This window comes from Hemitrygon akajei, chromosome 32 (genome assembly GCF_048418815.1).
Source record: "Hemitrygon akajei chromosome 32, sHemAka1.3, whole genome shotgun sequence".
Taxonomy (NCBI): Eukaryota; Metazoa; Chordata; class Chondrichthyes; order Myliobatiformes; family Dasyatidae; genus Hemitrygon; species Hemitrygon akajei.
The window spans coordinates 37285442-37309771 of record NC_133155.1 but is presented as its reverse complement, the minus strand read 5'-3'; positions in this window follow the sequence as shown (position 1 = coordinate 37309771).

Genomic DNA, 24330 nt, shown 5'->3' with positions numbered 1-24330 from the left:
TTATTACTATTGAAATAAATTACAGACGTAGGTTAGTTTAAATTGAAAACATTTGTCATAACAGTTTACCCAAGGCAGAAAGCGTTGGGATAGATGCTGATATTTTTCAGTATGTCATTGTGCAGTTAGATTGAGTCAGAGTTCTGATGATGCAGGTGAATGGATTGAGACTCCTGGTCAGGCAGCACCCAGTTTGTGAAGTCAGGGAAAGCCTTCAATATATAGGAGAGGGTTGAATTTTACCTTCACACTTTGTGAGAAAGGGTTTCCTCTCCATGACTCAAGCACAAAAAAACGTACCCACTTGTTTTGGATCTTTCCAGCAGTAGAATTTATTCCACTTTCCCATGGTTTAGGGCTCCAACTTGAGGACCAACCTTGTCTATTTTCATGGCCACCTTGAAGGGTACTGAAGTGTGGTCAGTGAAAGAGTTCCTCAGCAGACAGCTCAGTCACTGTGCATCCTCATTCTCTAGGATAAAATCATTTGGAGCCCATTGTTTGTAGCAATTGTAACAGCTTCACAAAGCCTTCTTGAATTCACTTTGCAAATTGCTCTAATCGGCTTGCACTATGATCTGCTGGAGTTCTTTAACAATTGGATCTGAATTATCAGAGTTTCACTATCTATATAGTGACACAGATGGCTCTACAGACCCCACCCCACTGCAAGACACAGGATGATCAGCAAGACCGAAGGACACACTGAGCAAAAGCTGAAAGACTGCCATCAGAGATGGAGCAGTGAGATTGCAAACAGAGCTTGAGCATCTGAATGGTCAAATAATCACTCAAGTGATGTGATGGAAATGTTAGTATCGAAGATGTTTATTTGGGATGACAGCATGTTGTGCTGTTTGGCTTGTTCTGCAGGAATGATAAGCTGCATATTTGAGATCTTATTTATATTGGGAAGGCTGGAAATTATAATTGCATAAAATCTGGCACAACCAGCTGTGAGTCTGACAGTGAGAACATGTCAGAAACGACAATGTGAATCGAGCACAGAAGTGCCTGCGACAACATCCAGATGGGTGTGGGTTCACCATTAATTGTTCTTCCATTCTTTTTCCTGTTTAATCCTATTTGTCTGAGTGAGTGACTGAAGAGGTCAGATGACAGAGAGACTGTAGGGAGATGAGGTAGAGAGCTGTTCGGGATTGTGCTGTCAGTACCCTTTTATCCAGTTGTTTCCATGACTGTAATTGATGGGTCTCTCCTTCCAAATCTGCTGTTTCTTCCTCTGTTGCAGCTTTCATTGTGCAGGGAGTCTCAGCAGCAGACCTAGATTCTTCCATCACATTTACAATCCAAAAACATTTTCATAGCACAAATAAAGTTGAATTTGTGATGTTTCACAATGAAGAGAGTGGGGTCTTGAAAATGACAGTCATATGCTGCTCTCCCTACAATTGAAATAAAACCACAGAACTCGGAATAATGTGTCTAACTTTATTTTTACTTTAAATGAGGTGTACACGTAGGATGTGATGGCATAATTATAAATGTCATTCATGTACTTTTATGTATAACCCAGAATTAATTATATGAACTACAAGGAATGCTTAAACAACATTACTCAAATACTACTGAAATATTAAATACACAACACTCCTCTCTGCTTAGCTATAAACTCCAACTCAATATAGAATGCAATTCAATGTAAATATATAACATGCTGCTCTCTAGTCATCCATGCACATATATAATATAATACATTACATTAGCTGTATAAAACAATACATTATATAATGCAGCTACTATATAGCACAGCATAATAAATTTGGAGTTCTCTCATTCAGGTTTAAAAACTTGATCGCTGCGAAGGATTTCTTACTCCCGTGGATAATGTCTTTACTAATTGGTAGGTGAGACTTGTGGCTGTGAAACAAACTCAGGTTCTAGGGACTCCTCAGATTGTAGGAGTTGACTCTGGGATTGCAGAAAGTGGTTCTAACAGCTCTGAATACTGGTTCTTGGGTAACAGACAGGTCTAAAGGTGGATTAGTCACTTCGAGCAGATGGTGTAGGCCTCAGAGTTCTGAAAGAGGTGGCCGAAGAGATTTTGGAGGCATTAATAATCTTTCAAGAATTACTAGATTCTGGAATAGTTCCAGAAGACTGGAAAATTGCAGATGTCACTCCACTCTTCGATCGGAAATTTGAGAAGGGGAAGCTAAAGTCAGATGTATCGGTATTACAGTGGAGTAAAGGGAATTAGTGGCATGAGAGACTTGAATTTTCAGAAGGCCTTTGACAAGGTGCCACACGTGAGGCTGCTTAACAAGTTACAAACCCATAGTATTACAGCTGCAATGCCCTGGTTAAGATTTCTACTGCTACTGTGAGATTTCATTTTAGCAGTTTTCTGTAAAAGCAGTGTGTCCTATTGATAGAATGTTTTGGTTTCAGCTGAAGACAGGGAGTCATGTTTTTCAACTTAGCAGAGTTGTGTCAGCCAGTCAGGAGAGAGAGCTGGGCAGAGAGATTTGTGACAGGCAGTGGTTGGGTTTGTATTCTTTGGTGGGAGTGTTTCATGAGATGGAGTCCAAGAAGGAAAGTTCTACCTGTGATTGGTGATGAGAAATCAGCGTCATGAGTAAAGTGATACACCTGACATGATGTGAGCTCCAACATTTGTGTGCACATTTGGACTGGTTTAATTGTAATGGGCCCTTGTATTTTTTCTTTTATTTTTCCTATTAACTGTTTGATAAAGCTGAAATCAGTAAATATTCTTACTTTATAATTTTATTAGGTGTACAATCTGTTATTTCTTGGTGATCGATATTTGTGTATGGGCAGTATTTACAAAGCATTTGCTCAAATTGAGGTTCCTTTAATCAGCTCCCAATTGGTTGAATCCCAGATCATATCGACCCTAGAAGAAAATCGTTTGAGAGGTGTCCTTCTCACCGCTGAGTCACATGGCTGTTAGCAGAGTTAGCTAATGAGCCGAGTTCATATATGAGCCCTGGAAAGAGGTTTTCATTTTGTGGGGGCTTTGTCCGGGTTTTCAGGTACTGTGTGAATACTTTTTTAGGATTGATTAAGCAGATTGTGTTTAAGCCAATGATAAAAATGTTGAGGAAAATGATTAAGGTACCTAATTATGGATTCTGTAGGGATTAAGGTTTGGTGTGATTCAAAGCAGTTATCCACAAATAATGCTTGTGTTCTGATGGGTTGGATATCTGAATCCCCAATGAACTGTTACTCAGTGCTGAGTATTTGGGAAAGTTACACTGGTTAAATGGTTTTCTGATCAATCAGCTGGTAAGGATATCATGTCAGTAGAGCTATTAGCTGAATTAATTAGAACTGACTCAGATATTATGGGCTTCAGAGTTAACCGGGAGGAATATAAAATTAATCTATTTGCTGATGATGTTCTGATTTATTTAACAAACACATGGCATTCACTGCGTAAATTATCTTTTAGATTGGAAGAATATGGGAAAATATCAGGGTATAAAATAAACTGGGATAAAAATGAAATTTTACCCCTTACTAAAGGAGATTATAGTCAATGTTGACTAGTAACTCAATTTAGATGACTGATAAATGGTATAAGGTACTTAGGTATAAGAGTTGATAACGATATAAAGAATTTATATAAATTAAATTATTTGCCATTATTGGAAAAAAAAATTCAAGAAGATCTTGATAAATGGATGATGATAAATGGATAAATGGATAATAACATTAGTAGGTAGAGTCAATGCTGTAAAAATATTTCCTAGATTACAGTATTTATTCCTAACACTACCAATACAACCGCCGCAGAAATTTTTACAAGAGCTGAATAAATGTGTGAGGAAGTTTCTTTGGAAAGGTAAGATGTCAAGAATATCGTTGGAAAAATTGACATGTAAATTTGACCTTGGAGGGTTACAACTCCCAAACTTTAAGAATTATTATAAAGCAAATCAACTTAGATTTATTGCATCTTTTTTTGATGAAGATAAACTGGCATGGATTAGAATAGAGTTAGATAAGATAGGAGAAAATATACCAGAAGATTTTATATATAAATGGGAATCTAAATGGATACGAGAAAAGAAAGAATCCCTTATATTAAAACATTTGATTGATTTATGGAACAAGATAAATGATAATGAGATAATGAAATCTTTATTAGCAAAGAGACCTCTAGTTCAAAATAGGCTAATTCCTTTTACAATGGATAACCAGCTTTTATATAACAGGTTTCAAAAAGGGATTAGATATATAGGAGACTGTTTTGAAGGAGGTATATTGATGTTGTTTGATCAATTAAAGAATAAATATAAAATATCAAATAACACTGTTTTCTGTTATTTCCAATTAAGGGCTTATTTAAGAGATAAACTGGGTCAAACAATGTTAATGCCGAAACCTAATGAAATAGAAACTTTAATTCAAAAAGGAAAAATTAAAAAAAATACTACTTGTATGTATAATTTGATTCAAAAACAGACAATTAAACAAGGAATTCATAAGTCAAGACAAAAATGGGAGACTGATTTGAATATTAAAATTGATGAAACAAGTTGGTCAAGACTATGTCTTGACATTATGACAAATACAATAAATATCTGACTTAGATTAGTACAATATAATTTTTTACATCAGTTATATATTACACCACAAAAAATAAATAGTTTAAACCCAAATATTTCTGATCAATGTTTTCGATGTAATCAAGAAATTGGTACTTTTTTAACACTCTACTTGGTCTTGTTTTAAAATTCAACCTTTTTGGATAAATTTAAGAGTTTTATTGGAACAAATTACTGGAATACAACTTCCACATAACCCAATATTATTTTTACCAGGTGATATTGAAGGGATAAAACTGAAACCTAAATTGAACAAATATCAGAAAGAATTCATAAAAATTGCATTGGCAGTAGCCAAAAAGACTATTGTAGTTACTTGGAAATCGGATTCATACTTGTATGGATCGTTGGAATAATGAAATTTTTAGCTGCATTCCACTTGAAAAAAATACTGATAATTTAAGAAATAAATATGACATATTTCTGAAAATTTGGCACTCTTACTTACAAAAGATAGGATTAAATATATAGGTAAAGTTATAAAGATAAAGTTATTAGTCATCTGGGGAAAGAAATAAATACATATATTAAAAAGCTATTTTGAATTCCATGGAGCATGTGGGGATCTTCCGATATCCAGGCAGTCTTTCTTTCTTCTTTCTTTTTTCTTTCTTTTTTTTTCAGACAGGGATGTTAAGGGGGGGAAGGGTTAAGGGGAGGGGGATGGCTGATATCATATCATTATTCTATTATTCTATTCATTCTATGTAACTATCTAAAAAATTGGATATTTTTTTTTAAAGTCCAGCCTAGCAGTGAAGTTGCACTGCTGGATATGTTAGGAGCACCTGGAGAGAAGGGGCCTTGCGCAGTCCATATTTTTAGAGAAGTAGGAATGTAGCTGAGGGTGGACTTAAAGACAAGTTGTTCTCATTTCTGCGAAGTGTGGGAAAGGAGTTATCTGATGTAAAAGGTCAAATGGGTCCTTCAGTGGTTGATGGAATTTCTGAGCTGGTTTCAGCAAATACATCACTGGTAGATACGTAAATGCCAAAAGTGTACTGGTGGAGATCCAAAGTTATTGTAGGCTGACAACGTTCCTGGGAGTCAAGCCCACCCCTGATGGGGAAGGAGGGTATGAATCTTGGATGGAGCAGACAACTCAGTTACTGGGTGAGCGGCAGTTCTCATTTCATTTTTCAATCTTTTTATTGATTTTCAAATAAAGAATATACAAATCAGAGGAGGAGTTTAGCAAACAGATAATATAAAAGATATATAAACAGCAATAATAAAAACAGAGTATATAATGTCAAAATCAAATAGGTAATATATTATGCTGTTATATATACAATGGTCAGAAAAAAAGCTACAACTCCTCATAGCAATCATGAAAAAAAAGATTGGAAATTTTATTGATAAAGGAAAAAACCCACTAACTAAACTGAAACAAAAAAAAAGAGAAAGAAAAAGAAAGATTGGGCAGTCCAATTGAGGATAAAAAAAATTTAAAAAGAGAGAGAAAAAAAATCCTTCCAGTCATCTCCGAACCTTCATGGATAAGGATTTTCCCCAAAGAGAATAAAGAAAAATAAATAAATAAAAATAAATTAAGTCATGTGAAAATATTGAATAAAGGGTCCCCAGACTTGTTCAAAATTAAAGAATGTATCAAATGTCTGGCTTCTAATTTTCTCCAAGCTTAGACATGACATGATGGAGGAGAGCCAATAGAAAACAGTAGGTGGGTTAGATTCTTTCCAGTGTAGCAAAATAGCTCTCCGAGCCTGTAAAGTTGGAAAAGCTATCACATGTTGGGTGGAAGCAGACACTTTGCTTGCTTCCTCTGGAATAGTTCTCAGATAATAAGAAAAGAGAGCAAATGGTAGAGAGTCTAAAAGGTCTGGCTGCTGAGGTAGTGAGGTCCCTAAAGGCAGAAAAATCATTGGTCACATCCGTGGGCTATATGCAAATGTTAGAAAATGTTTTTGGCATGACAGATGATGAGTTTCAGGTACATATTCCAGGATATTGAGGTCCATATCCATAGAACACACAAAGCAGCTGTGGAGGTGACAGTGCTGTTAGGGTTTATGGTGTGTTGGCATTCATCAATCGTGTTCAAGAGCCATGAGGTAATGTTACAGATATATAAGACCTTAGTTAGTCCCCACTTGAAGTACTGTGTTCAGTTCTGGTCACCTCACTACAGGAAGGATGTGGATACTATGGAAAGAGTGCAGAAGAAATTTACAAGGATGTTGCCTGGGTTGGACAGCGTGCCTTATAAAAACAGGTTGAGTGAACTCGGCCTTTTCTCCTTGGAGCAACGGAGGATGAAAGATGACCTGATAGAGATGTATAAGATGATGAGAGCCATTGTGGATACCAGAGGCTTTTTCCCATGGTTGAAGATGAGAGGGCACAGTTTTATTGTACTTGGAAGTAGGTACAGAGGGATGTCAGGGGTAGGCAGATACAATAGTCTTTTAAGAGACTCTTAGATAGGCAAATGGGTACATGGAGCTTTGAAAAATAGAGGGCTATTCAGTAGGGAAATTCTAGGCATTTTCTAGAGTAGGTTGGTATAACATTGTGGGCCAAAGGGCTGTAGATGTCTATGTTCTATGTTCATAATGCCCTGTTAAGATTTCTACTGCTACACTGAGGTATTTCATTTTAGAATTTTTCTGTAAAATCAGTATCCTGCTGGTAGAACGTTTTGGTTTCAGATAAAGGTAAGGAGCCAGGTTGTCTAACTTAGGAATGTTGTGTCAGCCAATCAGGATGGTAGAATCTGGAGAAAGTTCTAGAGAATTTGGTGGGGAGAGATTAGTGATGGACAGCGGGTGGGTTCATGGTCTTTGGCGGAAGGATCAAGTCTGAAGGGGAGATCCTAATGTAAGGAGTGCTACATGAAACAAAGGACTCCATGAAGGGATGTTCTACCTGTGATTGGTGATAAGAATTCAACAGCAAGAGGTAAGCTGTACACCTGACCATTAGAGATACGACGTGAGCTCCAACATTTATGTGCACATTTAGTGGTTTAATTATAATGGCTTTTATTTGTTTTACTTTTCTTTTTCTCTATTAACTGCATGATAAAGCTGAACTTGGTAAATATATTTTCCTTATTTTATGAAGTTATTTCTTGCCAATCGATAATTGTTTATGGGCAGTATTTATACAGCATCCGCTCAAATCGAGGTTCCTTTAATCAGATCCCAATGTTTCTGTTGGTTGAACCCGAAATCATACTGAGCTTAGATGTATATTGTTTGAAAGGTGGCCCTCTCGCCACTGAGTCATGTGGCTGTTAGCAGATTTAGCTGCCGAGCTGAGTTTGTATACAAACTCCAGTGAGAGGGTTACACAGGAAATATTGTAGTGTGAATAAAGCAGTGTCTGATTGGCAGGATGCAAAGTGTAGGAATAAAAGGAGCCTTTTCTGATTGGCTGCTGATGACTCCATAGGTGTCTGTGTTGGGACTGATTCCTTTAATATTATATGTCAATGACTTAGATGATGGAATTGATGGCTTTGTTGCAAAGTTTGCAGGTTATATGAAGATAGGTGCAGGGACAAGTAGTTTTAAGGAAGTAGAGAGGATACAGAAGGAGAGACAGATTAGGAGAGGGCAAAAATGTCATATGGAAAACAATGCATGGAAGTGCATGGTCAGGCACTTTGGAAGAGGAAATGAAAAGTTTGGCTATTTTCTAAATGGAGAGAAAATACAAAAAAGCTGAAGAGCAAAGGGATTGGGAATCCTTGTGCAGGATTCCTTAGAAGTTAATTTAAAGGTTGTGTCTGCTGAGGAAGGCAAATACAATGTTAGCAGTAATTTCAAGAGGACTTAAATACAGGATGTAATGTTGAAACTTTAGAAAGCACTGGTGAGGCCTCACTTGGAGTATTGTAAGCAGTTTGGGGCCCCTTATCTTAGAACGGATGTGCTGAAATTAGAGAGGATTCAAAGGGGGTTCATACATATGATTACAGGGTTGAATGGATTGTCATATGAAGAGTGTTTGATGGCTCGTGGCCATGAATGAATGAAGGGTGACCTCATTGAAACCTATTGAATGGTAGAAGGCCTTAATAGAGTGGATGTGGGGAGGATGTTTCCTGTGGTGGGATAGTCTAAGACTGGAGGACACAACCTCAGAATAGAGGGACGTCCTTTTAGAATGGAAATGAGGAGGAATATCTTTAGCCAGACAGTGGTGAATCTGTGAAATTATATGCCACAGGCAATTGTGGAGGCCGTCTTTATGTATATTTAAGGGAGAAGCTAAGAAATTCTTGAATGGTCAGGGCATGAAGGGATATGGGGAGAAAGTGGGAAATGGGGCTGAGAGGAAAATTGGACCAGTAATGATGAAACGGCGGAGCAAACTCAATGGACCAAATGGCCTATTTCTGCTCCTATATCTTATACCTTTCTTCTGGATGTGTTGACATCCCAAACAGTGCATGGGAGCTGCTGATCTATCTCAGGCAACCAGACAAATCTTTCAGTGGCTAAGATGCAACAGCTGCCCAGACTCATCCTCCCTCACCTCCATTCAGGACCTTCTGGTGAGGCAACACTTCATTTGTCAATCTGATGGGGTTGTCTATTACGGGCTCCCAACTTGGCCTCTTCCACATTGGTGAGACCCGTCATAAATTTTGGGACCACTTTGCCAAGCTCCATCTGCCAAAAGCAGAACTTCCTGGTCGCCAAACATTTTAATTCCATTCCCGTTCCTTTCTGACATGTTGATCCATGGCCTTCTCTTGAGCAATGATATGAGGCCACCCTCAGAGTGGAGGGCAACATCTTATATTCTATCTATGTTACCTCCAACCTAATGACATGAATATAAATTTCTCCTTCTGCTAAAAGAAAAATTTGCTACCCTTTCCTCTTCTGTTCTCTACTCTGGCCTCTTACCTCTTCTTACCCATCTACCACTTCCCTTGGGTCCCCTCCTTCCCTTTCTCCTTTGATCCACTCTACTCTCCTATTAGATTCTGATGTTTTCCCCCTCCCTTTTCCTGTCCTGAAATTTCATGATACAAAATGTAGAGTGCTTATTTATTTCCATAGATGCTGCCTGACCTGCAGAGTTCCTCCAGCAGTGGAAAGTGGAAAACTTTAAGCCAATGCTTTTATTTAGACTGTGCCTAGATGACCAACCTGCACTGTAGCACTTCCAATGCTATAGCTCTCAGCTTGGATGGTACAATACACTCAGTCCCCACATAACACAATCTCCATCAAGGGCAAGTTCATTCTGGCACTGGTAAAAATGGGGGAATTGGAACTTCTGCTGCATATTCCAGCCTTTTTGGGTGGCCATGTAGACTGAAACTAAGTGGGGGGGGGGGGCTTTTCTTGTTTCTATTTGGATCATTGTGCGTGGAAGGACATGTTTGACAAACCTTATTGAATTTTTTGAAGTGGTTACTTGGAAAGTTGACGAGGGTGAAGCAGTGGATGTTGTCTATAGGGACCAGTAAGGCCTTTGACAAGATTCTGCATGGAAGGTTAGTTAGGAAGGTTCAATTGTTAGGTATTAATATTGAAGTAGTAAAATGGATTCAACAGTGGCTGGATGGGAGATGCCAGAGAGTAGTGGTGGATAACTGTTTGTCAGGTTGGAGGCCGGTGACTAGTGGTGTGCCTCAGGGATCTGTACAGGATCCAATGTTTGTCATATACATTAATTATCTGGATGATGGGGTGGTAAATTGGATTAGATGATACTATACTATACAGATGATACTAAGATAGGTGGCGTTGTGGATAATGAAGTAGTTTTTCAAAGCTTGCAGAGAGATTTAGGCCAGCGAGAAGAGTGGGCTGAAAGATGGCAGATGGAGTTTAATGCTGATAAGTGTGAGGTGCTACAGTTTGGTAGGACTAATCAAAATAGGACATACATGGTAAATGGTAGGGCATTGAGGAATGCAGTAGAACAGAGTGATCTAGGAATAATGGTGCATAGTTCCCTGAAGGTGGAATCTCATGTGGATAGGGTGGTGAAGAAAGCTTTTGGTATGCTGGCCTTTATAAATCAGAGCATTGAGTATAGGAGTTGGGATGTAATGTTAAAATTGTACAAGGCATTGGTAAGGCCGAATTTGGAGTATTGTGTACAGTTCTGGTCACCGAATTATAGGAAAGATATCAACAAAATAGAGTACAGAGGAGATTTACTAGAATGTTACCTGGGTTTCGGCACCTAAGTTACAGAGAAAGGTTGAACAAGTTAGGTCTTTATTATTTGGAGCGTAGAAGGTTGAGGGCGGACTTGATACAGGTATTTAAAATTATGAAGGGGATAGATAGAGTTGACATGGATAGGCTTTTTCAATTGAGAGTAGAGGAGATTCAAACAAGAAGACATGAGTTGAGGGTTAAGGGGTAACATGAGGGGAACTTCTTTACTCAGAGTGGTAGCTGTGTGGAACAAGTAGAAGTGGTAGAGGCAGGTTTGATATTGTCATTTAAAGTAAAATTGGATAGGTATATGGACAGGAAAGGAATGGAGGGTTATGGGCTGAGTGCAGGTCGGTGGGACTAGGTGAGAGTAAGCGTTTTGCACGGACTAGAAGGGCCGAGATGGCCTGTTTCCGTGCTGTAATTGTTATGTGGTTATACCTCTGCTGTAATAAGGAAACCTTTAATTTAGGTTAGGAAGACATGTCAAAATGAGTATCATCTTTTGTAAGATATTTCCTTTTCCAGCTTGAATTACATCATCATGTTCACTGATGACATAACTGTGATGGGTCTCATCTGCAAGAATTTGAGTCAGCATACAGAGAGGAGGTGCAGTGGCTAATGGACTGGTGCAGAGCCAACAACCTGTATCTAAAATGTGAACAAAACAAAAGAGATGGTTGTTGACTTTAGGAGAGCACGGAGCGACCACTCTCCGCTGAACATTGACGACTCCTCCGTAGAAATCGTTAAGAGCACCAAATTTCTTGGTGTTCACCTGGTAGAGAATCTCACCTGGTCTCTCAACACCAGCACCATGGCTAAGAAAGCCCAGCAGTGTCTCTACTTCCTGCAAAGGCTGAGAAAAGTCCATCTCCCCCCCCCCCATCCTCATCACATTCTACAGGGGTTTGTATTGAGAGTATCCTGAACAGCTGCATCACTGCCTGATTTGGAAATTGCACCGTCTCAGATCGTAAGACCCTGCAGCGGATAGTGAGGACAACTGAAAGGATCATCGGGGTCTCTCTTCCTGCCATTACAGACATTTACACCACACGCTGCATCTGCAAAGCTATCAGCATTGTGAAGGACCCCATGCACCCCTCATACAAACTCTTCTCCCTCCCTCCCGCCATCTGGTAAAAGATACCAAAGCATTCAGGCTTTCTCAACCAGACTGTGTAACAGTTTCTTCCCCCAAGCAATTAGACTCCTCAATTCCCAGAGTCCAGTCTGACACAGACACTCCACTCCACTCTCTTTGCAATTTTTGCTCATTTCTTTATCAATTCCTGCTAAAACATTGTTTATATTTACATAATTTATTATTATATTGTAATTTGTACTTTACTGTGCCTGTTGTCTTGTTTATAAATAATTGTACTGTCTTGCACTGTTTTGTGCACTTTATGTAGTCCCGTGTAGGTCTGAAGTCTAATGTAGTTTTGTGTTTCACGTAGTCTAGTTTTGTGTTGTTTCATGTAGCACCATGGTCCTGGAGGAACATTGTTTTGTTTTTACTGTGTACTGTACCAGCAGGTGTGGTTGAAATGACAATAAAAGCGACTTGACTTGACTTGAAATGGGACAATCCATTGGCATTTTTGTGATTAGTCATCCTCATGAATTTGATCTTGTAATTGTGTCCACCAAGAAACAGCCCATCTTTGCATTCATGCTGCTGTTAGGAGAACACCCTTCTGTGGAATGAGAATGGACACCTGTTGGTGATAATCAGTGTCACAAGTAAACTCTCTCCTATACAGGTACTGATTGGCACGTTTTACACCCCAAACTGGACTCTAGGCTTCTTTGTCAATCTGTGCAGAATTTTCCTCTGCAGTAGATAGGAAGCTGATGCAAAGGCTCTGAAGCATTCACTTCCATCACTCATATCAAGTGACATGAGTGCTCTCTCACCTTAAGGCAAGCTCCACTGGATGATGGGGATCATAATGTGTGAGTACAGTACCTGACGTTACCATTTCCTTTGCCTCTTGGAAAGCAACCTCACTCTGCTTTGTCCATTGCCAGTTCTTCCCAGTCTGTAGTATTGAGTTCAAGAGGGGCAGCACAGTAGCCAGATTTGGCAGGAACATGCTATAGTAGTTGACATCTCCTAAAAAGGAGTGCAAATGTGACATGGCCTTTGGTCTCTGAATGTGCATGTTTGGTTGGCTGCCCACCTCTCTCTTTCCTTCACTTAACTTCTCTCCTTTTTCCCTTCTACTCACACATACAGATTCATATTCAGATTTAGGTGTTCTATACCCCAGGGTGCTATGAGATTCCTTGTTTGTGAGAGGGTCACAGAGTAAACGATATACATGGTAATAAATAATACAAGAAGGTCAGCAAAAAGAACAAAGTATAACAGTGCAATGTGAAATAGTGTAAAAGAAATGGTAAAGACAGCACAGTTTTTACTCTATTGCCCCCTAAAAATGGTAAAGCTGGTTCATTTACAAGGCTGTTAGGTTAGTTTAGAAGTCCAGCAGGGGTGAGGTCAAATCAGTGAGATTGGCATCTTGCTAACTTCACTGTTAGAAAGCTTACAATAACTTAATTGCAAAAGTGTTGTATCAGCAAAGATTTCCAAAGCTTTTAGATAACCATGCAGTTGATCGCTCTCCCCATGGAAGCAAACATCTACACAAAGGGCTGCAGCATCTTTTCATTCATGCTCGAGACAGATCTCTCCAATCTCATTCAGTCTGTGCACAATTAACTTTGAGCATTGCACCTTTCCTGCTCAAGCATATCTTGGTTATTGGCGAGGCCCCAGGGTTCTGTGTCAATGTCAAAACTGTGCCATCATGTGCTTCCATTACTGTTTCTCCACTGCCGCGCCTGACACCACTTTCTCCTGTTCAGGAGAAGTGCAAGCCACCTGATTTGTTCTCACTCTGTCCAGTGATTGACAGATCTGTTAGATTGCAATTTCAGCAGTGAAGAACTGTTATCAACATCATTCATGGTTTTACTTCAGTAGGAGATAAAAGACACGAATGATTAAATGCTCACTGTCATTAAGAATGTTGCTAAGATGCAGTTGATGATATTTCATTGGTTGCTGACACCAAATCAACATGCCTGAATGTTGTTACCTGAAACTTCAGCAAACTGCCAAGACAATGCCAGGCAGGCTGAGCAACGACCTCCTTTGTTCCAGCTGCGTCTGGGAGATGGCTCGAGGTCGGTGTTATCATTCTCCTCTCCTGTATCTCAGGAGTGTAAAAGCTTGTGTGCACCAGGGAGCTGGAGAAAATGAGGTGAGGTGTGACATTGCAACATGATCAAGGTTTTGGTCTGGGCTTGAGCTGATACGGAAGGTGTTAACCATAAGACCGTCAGCTATTGGAGCAGAATTGGGCCATCTGGCCCATTACATCTGTGTCATCATAGCTGATGCAATCTTCATCTCCCTTCTCCCCGTATCCCTTCATTCCTTGACCAAAGAAGAATCTATCAACATCTGACTTAAATATATAGTGGCTAAAAAAAAGTATTCACCCCCTCCACCCCCCCCAGAAGTATTTTGTTCTTTACTGTTTTAAACATTGAATTACAGTGGATTTAATTTTGCTTTTTTTGACACTGATCAACAGAAAAAAATACTCCTTTGTGTGAAAGTGAAAACTGATCTATACAAAGTGATCTAAATTAATTACAAAAATAAAACACAAAATAATTGATTGCATAATTGTTCACCCTTTTAATATGACACACCAAATCATCACCGGTGCAGCCAATTGGTTTTAGAAGTCACATAATTGTTTGACAAGTGGTTGACAAAGGAAGTCAGAGATTGCATAGCAGTAAAAAAAAGGAAGTATGACAGAGCTAAGGTGAATGGGAGGACAGATGATTGGGAAGTTTTTAAGGAACAACAGAACTTAACTAAAAAGGCAATACGGGGAGAAAAAATGAGGTACAAACGCAAGCTAGCCAGGAATATAAAGGAGGATAGCAAAAGCTTTTTTAGGTATGTGAAGAGAAAGAAGATAGTTAAGAACAATGTTGGGCCCTTGAAGAATGAATTGGGTGAAATTGTTATGGGAAACAGAGAAATGGCAGAAGAATTTAATGAGTACTTTAGATCTGTTTTCACTAAGGAAGACACAAGCAATCTCCCAGATGTATGGATGGGCCAAGGACATAGGGTTGTTACCCTATGGAAATGAAATGAAACAGATTGACATTAGGAAGGAAACGGTGATGAGTAGACTGATGGGACTGAAGGCTGGCAAATCCCCAGGTCCAGATGGTCTGCATCCTAGGGTACTAAAGGTGGTGGCCCTGGAAATTGTGGATGCATTGGTAATCATTTTCCAATGTTCCTTAGATTCAGGATCAGTTCCTAAGGATTGGAAAATGGCTAATGTTATCCCACTTTTTAAGAAAGGAGGGAGGGAGAAAACAGAACTATCGTCCTGTCAGCCTAACATCAGTAGTGGGGAAGATGCTAGAGTCCATTATTAAAGATGAAATAGTGGCATATCTAGATAGCAGTGATAGGATTGGGCCGAGCCAGCATGGATTTACCAAGGGTAAATCATGCTTGACTAATCTATTGGAGTTTTTCGAGGATGTAACCAGGAAGTTAGACAAGGGAGATCCAGTAGATGTAGTGTACCTCGATTTTCAGAAGGCATTTGATAAGGTCCCACATAGGAGATTGGTGGGTAAAATCAGAGCTCATGGCATTGAGGGGAAGATATTGACATGGATAGAAAACTGGTTGACAGATAGAAAGCAAAGGGTAATGGTGAATGGGAGTTTCTCGGAATGGCAGGTGGTGACTAGTGGGGTGCCACAGGGCTCGGTATTGGGACCACAGCTGTTTATGATTTACGTCAACGATTTAGATGAAGGCATCGAGAATAACATCAGCAAGTTTGCTGATGATACTAAGCTGGGTGGCAGTGTGACATGTGATGAGCATGTTAGGAGAATTCAGGGTGACTTGGATAGGCTGAGTGAGTGGGCAGATACTTGGCAGATGACGTTTAATCTGAGTAAGTGTGAGGTTATCCGCTTTGGGAGTAAGAACAGGAAGGCAGATTATTATCTGAACGGTGTAGAGTTAGGTAAGGGAGAAATACACAGAGATCTAGGAGTCCTTGTTCATCAGTCACTGAAGGTGAATGAGCAAGTGCAGCAGGCAGTGAAGAAGGCTAATGGAATGTTGGCCTTTATTACAAAGGAAATTGAGTACAAGAGCAAGGAAATCCTTTTGCATTTGTACAGGGCCCTGGTGAGACCACACCTGGAGTATTGTGTACAGTTTTGGTCTCCAGGGTTAAGGAAGGACATCCTGGCTGTAGAGGAAGTGCAGCGTAGATTCACAAGGTTAATTCCTGGGATGTCCGGACTGTCTTACGAGGAGAGGTTAGAGAGACTGGGCTTGTACACGCTGGAATTAAGGAGATTGAGAGGGGATCTGATTGCAACATATAAGATTATTAAGGGATTGGACAAGATAGAGGCAGGAAATATGTTCCAGATGCTGGGAGAGTCCAGTACCAGAGGGCATGGTTTGAGAATAAGGGGTAGGTCATTTAGGACAGAGTTAAGGAAAAGCTTCTTCTCCCAGAGAGTTGTGGGGGTCTGGAATGCACTGCCTCGGAAGGTAGTGGAGGCCAATTCTCTGGATGCTTTCAAGAAGGAGCTAGATAGGTATCTTATGGATAGGGGAATCAAGGGATATGGGGACAAGGCAGGAACCGGGTATTGATAGTAGATGATCAGCCATGATCTCAGAATGGCGGTGCAGGCTCAAAGGGCCGAATGGTCTACTTCTGCACCTGTTGTCTATTGTCTATAATTAGTCAAATGGAGATCACCTGTGTGCAGTCAAGTGTTTCAATTGATTGTAGTAAAAATACACCTGCATCTGGAAGGTCCAACTGCTGGACAGTTCATGGTGGTGGGTGCAAACGCTGGCTGTGAATTGTGTGGAGATGTTGGGAAATAGTGTAGGTCAGGTGGGGGGGAAGATCTGGAACCACAAAGGGAGGGTTTGAGTGTGGGTTGTGGGAGGAAGTTAGACTGAAGTTGAATCTAGATCTAGAAAACAGATTGTTACATGGAACCAGCAATAACAGATGTGGAACAGAGTCAGGATATTATTGGAAAACAACAGAATTTATTAACACTTAAGCAGAAACATAGAAATTTAAACAAGCGACTAACTTAAAATGAAGTTAACAGTGCTATGCGTCTATAGCTCCCAAACGGTTGAACTTAGAAACACTGCTTAACAGAGTCTTACAGTAGAGACACACAGTACCTCTCGAACGCTGATCTCACAAAGCAGCCACCATACCTTTAAGTTGAGCGGTTGGGATGGTATGTAAACTGCAGGGTGTCCAGTGAGGGAGGCAGCAGGGTCTTGATATTTCCTCATGACGAGCCTCTCGAAACACTTCATGATGATGGATGTGAGTGCAACAGGACGGTAGTCATTGAGGTAGGACACTGAAGACTTCTCCAGCACGGGGACGATGGTGGCAGCCTTGAAGCAAGTTGGAACGGTGGTGCTGGTCAGGGAGATGTTGAAGATGTCAGTGAGAACATCTGCTAGCTGGTCTGCACTTCCTCTGAGTACTCTACCAGGAATGTTGTCTGGTCCAGCAGCCTTTCGTGGGTTGACTCTTTACAGTGGAAGCGAGGTCACGACATGGTCTGTTTTGAAGAGTCCACAAAAAGTAAGAATTTCACCACGTAACTGACAGGAGATGTCCCTTTTCCAGGACTGGTCACCACACATCTGAGACTTTGCAGGGGTCACCAAAGTAGGTGCCAAAAATCCACATTTGGATTATCCAGTTCCACGACATACGAAGTAACTCCAACAGTGATTTGCCACAGAGTTGTCTTCTTCAGTGAACTACCACACGCAGACAAGGGTTAGCACACACGTGGTATTCACAAAGGTTTCCCCTCACCAGATTACCCACTCCTGTGGATTAACTATGTGACAACCACACTTTTGTATTTGAACGGAATCAAACTCAACCTTACAGGCTACTTGGAGAGAGTCCAAACAGTGATCTCTTTGTTACTAGGCTTCATCTGTTTCAAACCTTCTCTCTTCCCTCTTCTCTGCAACTATCTCCAGCTGCAGCAACCATGAGAGTCAATTATCATTACTCTGGATCGATCTTAACTCACCCCCTTGCGCTACATGGAGAGTTTAAACCAGCGACCACACTCACTGGCATCTTTCCATGACCGAAACCATACTCGACTCTCCGGAGCAATCTTCACTGCTCCTTTTATACTGTTGAGGCAGGTCATCGCATGACACTCACAGATTTCCGGTACATCACGTACCATCCCAAAAATTGATACTGGGGTACATAACACACAGATTCCCAGTATATCACGTATCATCCCAGGTGTTGAAACTGGGGTTCATAACACAGATAAAGAAATAATATTGGAATGAGTTCAAGTGATGGAGAGGAAATGTGAGATTTTTTGAGAAAAGGAACAGAAGACTTCAAGGTAGATTAAATTTGGCCCGTTATATGCTTATATCAATCTCAGTAAATTAACTACTGCATTAAAATTGGCTATAGGGAATTTAGATAGTGCTGGTACTTTAAGAGGAGGTAATGTGCTTATCATTTGTAAGGATAAGACACAGTGCGAGAAGGCATTACATTTGAAGACTTTACTTGACAAAAATATGGTATCTGTATTGCCCAATGAAACTAGAGGACAATGGAATCGTGTAGGGAGCGATCCCTGTGGTGGGGGGGGGGAGGGGGGGAAGATGTGTTTCGTGGTGGGATCTCCCGTTTGGGGTGGTGGAAGTTTCAGAGAATTATGTGCTGGACACGAACGCTGGTGGTGTATAATATATGAGATTGTATTCTAGATGTTACAAATGTTAGAAGATTGGGCATGTTGTGGCAGTATATCATGGGAAACTAAAGTGTAGTAAGTGTGCTGGGGAACATAAGTATGAAGATTGTGGAGAAGGAGTGAAGTTTAATTGTTGTAATTGCAGAGAAGAACATAGTGCAACTTGTAAAGGATGTGAAGTGCTTAAGGCGGCAGCTGAAGTTCAACAGGTTAAAGTACAGTTAAGTGTGTCTTATGCAGAGGCCTTGCAATAAGTTAAATGAGAAGTTGATAAAGTATTACCAGTCGAAAAATAGAATGTGAAGTCAGAAGTTGCTTGTCAGCATCAAGCTTCTCCTTTTAAGGATACCTTACTGGTTGATAAAATGAAGTTTGTAATGGAAGTGGCGAATTGTACTGCTCAGACATCTAGTCGTACTGAGAATATTAAAATTATTGTGAAAGCTGCTGAAAGGTATCTGGGGTTATGTGGGGTTATGTGGGGTTATGTGGGGTTATGTGGGGTTATCTGGGGTTATGTGGGGTTATGTGGGGTTATCTGGGGTTATGTGGGGTTATGTGGGGTGCTAAATGAAACTCTGATGGGGGGGGTATTTGTAGTAAGTGTTTACAATCCTTGTGGGAAGCTTTTGATTGATTTGTTGGGAAGCAGATGTACGATATGGATATTCTAATGCAGATAGTTCACTGTGAGGTTGTTAGTGAAATGATGGTGATAGTTTGATTGTAGAAGAATTTTTAGATATTTCCCATCTTGTGTGTCGTAATGATGGGAGGAGCTTGAGATGTAATATTCATAATAGATTTGAAAATGCTATAGATTAAAATTTAGTTTCAAACTTTCTGGCTAGAATGAGTGAATGGGTTGTCATGGGAGATGAAACATTGGGCAGTAATCATTTTCTTATATTTATAAGCCTGGGTTTGGATTTGTTTGGAGACAGGAGGCCACTTTTAGGAGGTGAAAATTTTGTAAAGCAAATTAGGGGAAGTTTAAGATTTTATGTGATGAACGTCTATGTGGGCGACTGTTGAGGATGATGTGGATTTCTGCAATGAAAGGTTATGTTACATTATTCATCAAACTGTGGTGGAAGTGCTTCCTACTAGAAAGGGCATTAATAGGAGAATAGTGGACTGGGGATTGTGCAGGGGCAATTAGGGAGAGGATTAAGACACGGTAAAGTTAAGAAGTAACTTTAGTGACCGTAACTGAGGTCAGATGTAACTGAGTGACCGTAAGTATAAAAGGGCACAGGCCGTGGCAAGGAAAGTAGTGAAGGTTTGCAAAAAAGGTTTACTGGAGCTCATGTTGTGATAGTATTGGAAGGAATATTAAACCTGGAGATATTTGGAGAATGATTAAAAAGTGGGGGGATTCATAGGGTTAATAACATTCCAGTATTGATTAAAGAAGCTAATACGATTGTTCCTGAAATAGAGAAGGTTGAGTTACTGGCTCGGTTATTTGCTGCAAATCATAATCAAGATAGTTTAAGTGGAAAGGCTAAACAATGTAGGGATAAGGCTTTAAGTGAATATCCTGATGTGTTAGAAGCCAGCTGCAGCAATGATAGCATTAGTGATGTAGTGTTTTCTAAGTGTGAAAGCTATTAATAGCACAGGTCAGACGGCTTCAGGAAAGGATGATATGTTATGTTTAAACATATGGCCAACAACTCTCCTGAGATATTAAAATTTTCAATCATATTTGGAGTTTAGACCATTCTCCCTCCCCTTTTACTCCTACACCAACTCCTCAGTCATGTATTAAACTTTAAAATCTTCCTAGTTTTAGTCTCACAAGCACGTGGCACAGGTAGCAATCTGGAGATCACACCCCTGGAGGTCCTGCCCTTAACACCTAATTCCTGAATGCCCTATGCAGAACTTCGTCACTCATCCTACCCATGTCATTCGTACCCACATGGATCATGACCTCTAGCTGTTCACCCTCCCACTTAAGAATGCTGAGGACTTGATCTGAAATATCCTGGACTCTGGCAGCTGGGAGGCAACATACCATCTGGGAATCTTGTTCTCAGCCACAGAACCTCCTGTCTGTTCCCCTAGCTAATAAATGTTGTATCACTACAGTGTGCCTCTTCCCCCTTCCCTTCTGAGACACAGAGGCAGAATCAGTGCCAGAGACTTGACCGTAGCGACTTTCCTCTGTTAGGTCATCCCCCCAGCAATAGAATCCAAAGTGTTGAGGGAATGGCCACAGGGGTACTCTGTACTGGATCCCTAACTCCTTTCACTTCCGTGACTGGCACCCAGTTTCCTGGGTCCTGCACCTTGGGTGTAACTGCCTCTCCATATGTCCTACCTATCACTCATTTAGCCTCCCGAATAATTGAAAGTTCATCCAATTCCAGCTTATCTACTGATATCTACTATATGCCTACAGACTCTCACAGCTACCTGGACTATTCCTCTTCCTACCCTGTCTCTTGAAAAAATGACATCCCCTTCTCGCAATTCCTCCGTCTCCGCCGCATCTGCTCTCAGGATGAGGCTTTTCATTCCAGGACAAAGGAGATGTCTTCCTTTTTTAAACAAAGGGGCTTCCCTTCCTCGACCATCAACTCTGCTCTCAAATGCATCTCTCCCATTTTCCGCACATCTGCCCTCACCCCATCCTCCCGCCACCCCACTAGGGATAGGGTTCCCCTTGTCCTCACCTATCACCCCACCAGCCTCTGAGTCCAAAAACAAGAAGCCTGCTTTTCATTTATTCTGACTAATCTGGGATCAGGTAATGGGGGAGACAGTTAGAGCAGTGGTGTGCTCCGTATGCAGTATGTGGGAGGTCAGAGTCAACACCTACAATAGGTGTATCCAGCTGCAGCTCCTATCAGACCGAGTTAGGGAATTGGAGCAGGAGCTGGATGAACTATGGATCATTCGGGAGGCAGAGGCAGATCTAGATAAGAGTTATCGGGAGGTAGTCACACCGAAAAGACAGGAGGTAGGCAAATGGGTGACAGTCAAGAGAGGCAGGGGGAGCAGACAGAGAGAGCAGAGCACCCCTGTGGCCGTTCCCATCAACAATAAGTATACCGTTTTGGATACTGTTGGTGGGGATGACCTACCAGGAACAAGTTGCAGTGGTCCTGTCTCTGGCACGAAGGTTGGACCCTCGACTAGGAAGGGGAGGAGGGAAGAGAAGAGAGCAGTATTGATAGGGGATTCTATAGTCAGTGGGGCGGATAGGAGATTTTGTGGGGAAGATCAGGAGTCTCGAATGGTATGTTGCTTCCCTGGTGCTGGGGTCCAAGACATCTCAGATCGGATGCAGGTTATTCTCGAGAGGGAGGGCAAGAATCCAGATGTTGTGGTCCATGTAGGGACCAATGACGTGGGTAGGATGAGTGAGGGGGTCCTGCGTAGGGAGTTCAGGGAGTTAGGTGTGAAGTGGAAGAGCAGGACCTCCAGGGTAACAATCTCAGGATTGCTACCTGTGCCACGTGCGAGTGAGGCAAGGAACAGAAAGATTATAAAGATTAATACGTGGCTGAGAGGATGGTGCAGGAGGGAGGGCTTCAGGTTTGTAGATAATTGGCCTTTGTTCCAGGGAAGGTGGGATCTGTTCCGAAGGGACGGTTTATACCTGAACTGGAGCGGTACTAACATTCTCCCGGGGAAGTTTGCTAGTGCTTCTTGGGGGGGTTTAAACTAAATTTGCAGGGGGCGGGGATCCAGAATGTGAGAGAGGATAGTGAGAGGAAGAATAAAGGACAGGTGGGGACTACACGGTTCCGGAATATTAAGTGTGTAGTAGAGAAAGGTGAGGCGGAACAAGTGATAAGGAGGACACATGTACAGAGGGATGGTCTGACGGAACATGGAGTTGAATGTGTTGAAAGAATAAGTAAATTTAGGAAGGACAACAAAATTCTAGGGGCATATAGCCCGATGGGAATTCGGGGAGCTGGGTTAAGCACAATAGGCAGCGATTTAAACAGAGAGAGGAGAAATGGGCTAAAAATTCTATATCTGAATGCACGAAGTGTCAGAAATAAGGCGGATGAGCTTGAAGCCCAGGTGCAAATGGGTAACTATGATGTTGTTAGGATAACGGAGACATGGCTGCAGGGAGATCAGACCTGAGAGATGAATGTACAAGGGTATACGTGCTATCGTAGGGACAGAAATGTGGGCAGAGGGGGTGGGGTGGCCCTGTTGGTGAAGAATGAGATTCAGTCCTTTGCAAGGGGGGACATAGGGTCAGGAGAAGTAGAGTCTGTGTGGGTAGAACTGAGGAACAGTAAGGGCAAAAGGACCCTAATGGGTGTTGTCTACAGGCCACCAAACAGTAGCATGGATATTGGGTGCAAGTTGAATAGGGAGTTAACATTGGCATGTGGCAAAGGTAATGTCGCAGTAGTTATGGGGGATTTCAACATGCAGGTGAACTGGGAGAATCAGGTTGGTGCTGGACCACAGGATAGGGAGTTTGTAGAGTGCCTACGGGATGCATCCTTGGAACAGCTTGTACGAGAGCCGACCAGGGACAAGACTATTCTGGATTTAGTGTTATGTAATGAACAGGATTTGATAAGCGATCTTGAAGTAAAGGAGCCATTAGGAGGTAGTGATCATAATATGATAAGTTTTTATCTGCAATTTGAGAAGGATAAGGGCAGCTCGGAGGTGTCAGTGTTGCAGTTAAACAGGGGAAACTATGGAGCCATGAGGGAGGAGCTGGCCAAAGTTGACTGGACGGATAGCCTAGCAGAAAAGACAGTGGAACAGCAATGGCAGGTATTCTTGGGAATAATGCACAAGGTGCAAAATCAGTTCATCCCCCAGAGAAGGAAGGATTCAAAGGGGGGAAAGGGGCCACAGTGGTTGACAAAGGAAGTCAGAGATTGCATAGCATTAAAAAAAAGGGAAGTATGACAGAGCTAACATGAGTGGGAGGACAGATGATTGGGAAGTTTTTAAGGAACAACAGAACTTAACTAAAAAGACAATACGGGGAGAAAAAATGAGGTACAAATGCAAGCTAGCCAGGAATATAAAGGAAGATAGCAAAAGCTTTTTTAGGTATGTGAAGAGAAAGAAGATAGTTAAGAACAATGTTGGGCCCTTGAAGAATGAATTGGGTGAAATTGTTATGGGAAACAGAGAAATGGCTGAAGTATTTAATGAGTACTTTAGATCTGTTTTCACTAAGGAAGACACGAGCAATCTCCCAGATGTATGGATGGGCCAAGGACATAGGGTAACAGAGGAAATGAAACAGATTGACATTAGGAAGGAAACGGTGATGAGAAGACTGATGGGACTGAAGGCTGACAAATCCCCAGGTCCAGATGGTCTGCATCCTAGGGTACTAAAGGAGGTGGCCCTGGAAATTGCGGATGCATTGGTAATCATTTTCCAATGTTCCTTAGATTCAGGATCAGTTCCTGAGGATTGGAGAATGGCTAATGTTATCCCACTTTTTAAGAAAGGAGGGAGGGAGAAAACAGAGAACTATCGACCTGTCAGCCTGACATCGGTGGTGGGGAAGATGCTAGAGTCCATTATTAAAGATGAAATAGTGGCATATCCAGATAGCAGTAATAGGATCGGGCCAAGCCAGCATGGGTAAATCATGCTTGACTAATCTGTTGGTGTTTTTCGAGGATGTAACCAGAAAGTTAGACGGGGAAGATCCAGTCGATGTAGTGTACCTCGATTTT